At 43.3% G+C, this 5,877-nt stretch overlaps 2 pseudogenes across 1 annotated transcript; one reads left to right on the top strand and one right to left on the bottom strand.

Annotated features, from left to right (window-relative positions):
* Positions 1–276: 276 nt before the first annotated feature.
* On the top strand, positions 277–844 carry LOC102760123 (annotated as a pseudogene). Its single transcript, XR_001512849.1, has one exon. The product of XR_001512849.1 is annotated as a ubiquitin-40S ribosomal protein S27a pseudogene (transcript).
* Positions 845–1,416: 572 nt separating this feature from the next.
* Positions 1,417–3,476, bottom strand: LOC102759838 (annotated as a pseudogene).
* Between the last annotated feature and the right edge of the window lie 2,401 nt (positions 3,477–5,877).

Genomic DNA, 5,877 nt, shown 5'->3' with positions numbered 1-5,877 from the left:
TTCCCTACATAAATGGCATTTAAAAACATGACAGTGGATGAGATTACTATTAGAGTGAATGTGGAAGGAGACAAAGAGGTATAAGTAGGTGTGCTAGGATACAACATATTTTACAGTATGGAAAACAGAAGATAATGGCAAAGGAAGATGGAGAGACTGGTGGTACAAGGGAGAATGAGGTAAGAGATAGGAGGTAGGAGGAAAAGCTAAAGAATGTGACATTTTTTGGAACCAAGTGAAAAAGTATATTAAAAACAAGAGAGACCGGCCTTCCCCTCTTGTGTTCTCAGGTGTAACCCGTCTCTTCCTTCTCCTCCCCCTCAGGTGGAGTCGCCACCAAGATGCAGATTTTTGTGAAGACCCTCATTGGGAAGACCATCACTCTCGAGGTTTAACCCTCGGATATGATAGAAAATGTCAAGGCCAAGATCCAGGATAAGGAAGGAATTCCTCCTGATCAGCAAAGACTGATCTTTGCTGGCAAGCAACTGGAAGACGGGCGCACTTTGTCTGACTACATTCTAAAGGACTCCACGCTTCATCTTGTGCTGAGACTTCGTGGTGGTGCCAAGAAAAGGAAGAAGGAGTCGTACACCACTCCCAAGAAGAACAAGCATAAGAGAAAGAAGGTCAAGCTGGCTGTCCTGAAGTACTACAAAGTCGATGAGAATGGCAAAATCAGCTGCCTTTGTCGGGAGTGCCCTTCAGATGAATGTGGTGCTGGAGTTTTTATGGCCAGCCACTTTGACAGACATTATTGTGGCAAATTTTGTCTGACTTATTGCTTCAACAAACCAGAAGACAAGTAATTGTATTTGGGTTAATAAAATACATGAATTAAAAACAAACAAACAAGCAAACAAACAAAAAAACAAGAGAGTGGTAGCTGTGATAATTTCTGCTAACATAAGGTGAAATGAGGATATCAAAATGTGGAAAATATCCTGGAACATCTGGGTGGGCTCAAAGTAATCACGGGGTCTTTAGAAGTGGAAGTAATAGGTAGACGAGGGTCAGGTGAGGACTCTACCGTGTGTAGCTGGCTTTGAAGATGGAGAAAGGAACCCATGAGCAAGAGGATATGGGTTGCCTTTAGAAGATAGAAAAATCCAAGAGGTGTGTTCTTCCCTAGAGCCTCTGTGAAAGAATGCAGCCCTGCCATTACCTTGATTTTAGCTTATTAAAAACGAGGTGGGTTTCTAACCTACACAACTGTAAGATGATAAATTTGTGTTGTTTTGTAAGGCACTGTTTTTTACAGCAGCCATAGAGAACTATATGACACACTAGTCAGTAACGGTGAGCTGAGTTGTTTAGAACATGGTAGTTAGCTGTGATTTTATTCATTTATTTATTTATGTATTTAATCTGAACAATAAAGATTTAATTAAAAAAACAAACAACAACAAAAAACAGAAACTACTCTGGACAGTCCTGAGGGGACAGAGCCGGCCAACTCGTCCCCAGTGCAGCAGACGCCTCAGATCAGATCGGCAACATCCATGGGCATCTCGTTGATCTGCGTGGAGTAGTACTGCTCCATGTCCCGGAGGATGCGGATGTCATCGTCCTTCACGAAGTTGATGGCCACGCCCTTCCTGCCATACCGCCCCGACCGCCCGATTCTGTGGATGTAGAGCTCCCGGTTGTTGGGCAGGTCGTAGCTGATGACCCGGGACACCTGAGGGACGTCCAGGCCCCGGGCCCAGACGTCGGTGGAGATGAGCACCCGGCTGGTGCCGGAGCGGAACTCCTTCATGATGGACTCCGGCTCCTTCTGCGGCAGGTCCCCGGGAGGATCTCGTGGGGCAGCGTAGCGCTGAGGGAGCACCACCTGGGTGGCCGGGGGCAGGTACCTGTACACGTCGTAAATCTGCTCTTTGAAACCTTGATTCAGCATCTCATCAGCCTCATCCAAAACCAACATCTGGATCGCACGTGTCCTCAGACTCCTGCGCCGAATCATCTCGAAGACACGCCCCGGCGTGCAGGCCACGACGTGCTGCCCGCGGACCAGCTTCCGGATGTCCTCCCCCACGTGGGTGCCCCCGATGCAGGCGTGGCACTGCACCTTCATGTAGTCGCCCAGCGCGAGCAGGCCCTTCTGGATCTGCACCGCCAGCTCTCTCGTGGGGGCCAAGATCAAAGCCTGGGCCTCACGGACCGGGGTGTCCAGACACTGGAGGACGGAAATGCTGAAGGTGACCGTCTTGCCGGTGCCAGACTGAGCCTGCGCGATGAGGTCTCTCTCTCTAATTATCTGCCTGATGGTGCGCAGCTGGATGGCGCATGGCTTTTCAAACCCGTAGGCGTGGATGCCTCGCAGCAGGTCCTCCTGCAGGCCCCTGCTGTCGAACGTGGGCGTCACATCCACTTCCTCGCTGGTCTCGAATTCCACTTTGGTCATGTCTTCCTCTCTGCGCGGCTGTTTCCGCGCCAACCTGGAGGTCGCCATGGTGGAGGTGGCCGCCAGGATCTTGAATGCAGGAGCTTGCAGAGCAAGTTCAAAATCTGCAGGACTGCCCGTCAGGAAGAGCTACTGGAATGCGAGGGCAGGAGTCCTCAGGTGAAACTGCTCTGTGGAGAGCAGCCTCAGTTCTGCCTTAAATACTTCAAACAAATCGGATTAGACCCACCCACATTATGTAGAATAGTTCTAGTCAATTGGATTTAGACAGAACTACAAAATACCCCAGAGCAACGCCCAGATTAATCAATTGATTAAATAACCGGGGCCTACCCAAGTTAACACAGTAAATACGTATCACGGAGAGTTAACATTTTTGAGTGCAGACTGTTTGCTTGTCACGTGTTAGTTGCTTTACATACTTTACCTCACCCAGTCTTTACTATTTAACCCTCAGGTAAATTTAAATTTCACTACCTCACCCAGCTCAGTCCGTGTGGCTCAGTTCCATTCCCAGTGTTGGTTCGATTCCCCGTCAGGGCACATGCCGGGATTACAGCTCAATCCCCAGTAGGGGCTGTACAGGAGGCAACCAACTGATGTTTCCCTCTTAGCAATGTTTCTCTCTCTCCCTACTCCCTTTCTCTCTCTTGCTGGGGTCCAACCCCAGCAGGTCCAGGGGTTCCCAAAGGTGTGGACGTAGTCAGTGAAGAAGGAATTTTTTCTATTAAGCTACAAGGAAGTAACGGAAGGAGATTATCCTAAGTAAAGATTATATAGCTTAAGTGTGATTGTTTGTAGTTAAAGTGATTAACAACCCGCCTGGCACTTAGTTAAGGGGTTTTATTCCCTCCCTAACTTCAGGGGAAAATCCCTACCTGGGGAAACAACCAAGGTGACCTTAGTTAAAACACATAAAAGTAGGCTTACTATGCCATTGTGAAATTCTTTTGCCTTAATAAAACTATTATAATGATCATAATGTGCATGTCTCATTCACTCAAACAATTGTAAACCAACTTTTGCCCACCCTGTATTTAGTTAATTCAAATGTCAGCTTCATTGCCATGTCTGCTTCTCCCCTTCTCAGAGATTACATGTCAGTATTAGGGAAGTTTGATGGTCATCATGGTATTTGAATGGAGAGAAGCTTTCTAGGTTCTGCCTTTGCAGCAGGGATCTTGGTTTGGTCCTAAGCTCATGGATTGGTCCTAAATTCATGGTTTGGTCCTAAGCTCAATTTCTAAGTTCTGATTGGTTCTGTTCATACAACATTCTAGTGTCTGCTTTTGTAGTCCAGAATTACTTAATGTTCTTATCCAGGTCTTAGTGGTTTTTCTTTGGAAAAAAAAACTGTAGATTTCTTTCCCATCCCTACATCCAAGATCTGTCATTTATTCACACTTAATCCCTTGATGTAGGTTGGTTCCAAATTTTGTGTCTCTAGAACCTGTGGAATTTTAGATACTTTTTTTTAGAGAAAAAGAATAAAATAATTTGGAATATAAAAATATAGCATTTGAAGCAGCTCATTCAATGAGAGACCCTCAACTTTCAGCTTTATTAGATTCATGGTAAATCGACCCCCTCCAGAGCCAATCACATCAACCAGCACATACAAAGTTCAAAGGCTCTTTATCCTAATGCAGCTTTTATGTCAAACTAACTAGCAAGCGAGTCAGTCAGACGCTCAACTACCATCCGAATCCTCCATTGGTACCTGGAAGAAATTCTGAATCTCTTCCCTATCACATCCAGGTTGTAGGTTCCCAGGAGAACTGACTTAGGCTATTCTATTTATGTCCAGCCTAACTATTGCCACTGATTTGGGTGTGCTTTTCAAACCAATATTCTAAAAGAGAGAAGGGGAAAAGTCCTTCTAATAACTTCCTCCAGGACCTATCTGGTAACAACCATTGCAGGGATTAGGGTCCAGAGGAGGAGAGTAAGGTAAAAAAATCACATTTAAAAACTTGCCACTCTGCTCCTGACAAAAATTAACTTAGCATGGACTGGGTAGCATACCCATTTTTTCTATGTCTGAAGCTTTTTTAAATTTATATTGTTTCCTTTTCCCTATCAAGGCAGTAATAAGTCTGTTTTCATCTTTGTTGTAATAAAGGTGGAAGAAGTAAAAAAAAGGGTCTTGGACTTCACCTTATTATTGGACAATCCAATAAGAAGTATTGCAAAAATATCTCTCTTACTCTACATTTGGAGGTTAGATTTCAAGGGGAAGAAGTAAAGTTATGGGGGCTCAGAGTCTATTGAGAATATTCTATTTCTTCTTAGTATGTGATAAACTTGCATATGTAGATAAGATGGGCATGATGTCAGTGGAGAAATAGCTGTCAACAATAAAATGAAAAGAAAAAATAAACCCGGGGAAATCTGATCCAAGGAAACAGGTAATAAGTCTGTGAGCAACAGAATTTCATCTTGTCCTCTAGCTACAGTAATGGGATGAGCATGGGAGATGGTGATGGGGAGAAGGATAGGGAAGCAGAAATAAAGAGATTTCAAGATCTATGGACTATGTTTTCTCTATCTTTCCTGGGGATTAGATGTTATTTTCTGATAGAGTACATTTTTCATTAGAAAAAATGTCTTTTCAACTGTGTTCAATTTGATTATAAAAATATAAAAGTTACATTTTTCAGGTTTTTGCCTTTTCTTGGAAGTTACAATAAAAGGAATGGAAGACAAGGGAGAATTACCTTGCTTGTTGTGCTTGCTCAAGAGATGGTAATAGCATGTAGGCTGGATAAGGAAGTAACTAAGTCCTGACTTGGCCAATAGATAATATGAGTTTTCAAAAGAAGTCTAAATGTGATCAAAGATGAGTTTGTGTGGAAGTAACAAAATGTCATGCAGAAAAATTGGTAGTTATGGTATTAGATTATCAGTAAATTTTATTCTGGTTACCATAACATTTAGATTGTAGTTTAGAAGTATATTGCCCAGGACCAGTGCAATTAAAGTGAAAGTTATAATTGAGTTAGTAAATGTATGGTTGTATTTTGAATAGTTGATCTTTGTGAATATAAATATCATATATGTTGATGTCAAAATGTATGTCATATTAGTTTTCTACTGCTAAGTGACAAATGAGCACAAATTAACCTAGTATCTTAAAAAAGCCTTTGGCCTTGGCCAATGTGATTCAGTGATTAGAGTTTCAGCATGCGTACCCAAGGGTCCTGGGTTCCATTCCTGGTCAAGGGTACAGTAGTACCCTTCCAGCTCACTTTTAATTATTTAAAGGGTCAAAATTAAAATACAACAATATTTACTATTAAATATCAATCTTGATCCAATGAAAACTCCCATCACTGCTAGGGCAAAAAAGTAATCACAGTCATATTTAGTGAATTTTATGTACTAACTAGAGGCCTGGTGCACAAATTCATGCCCAGGTGGGGTCCAGCCAGCCCGCCCTAATGGGGGCTGATCGGGATGGGGCCAGGGGT

Source organism: Myotis davidii, unplaced genomic scaffold (assembly GCF_000327345.1).
Source record: "Myotis davidii unplaced genomic scaffold, ASM32734v1 scaffold273, whole genome shotgun sequence".
NCBI classification, from domain to species: Eukaryota; Metazoa; Chordata; class Mammalia; order Chiroptera; family Vespertilionidae; genus Myotis; species Myotis davidii.
Note: the sequence above shows the minus strand (reverse complement) of the source record. Positions and strands in the feature narration are given on the sequence as shown.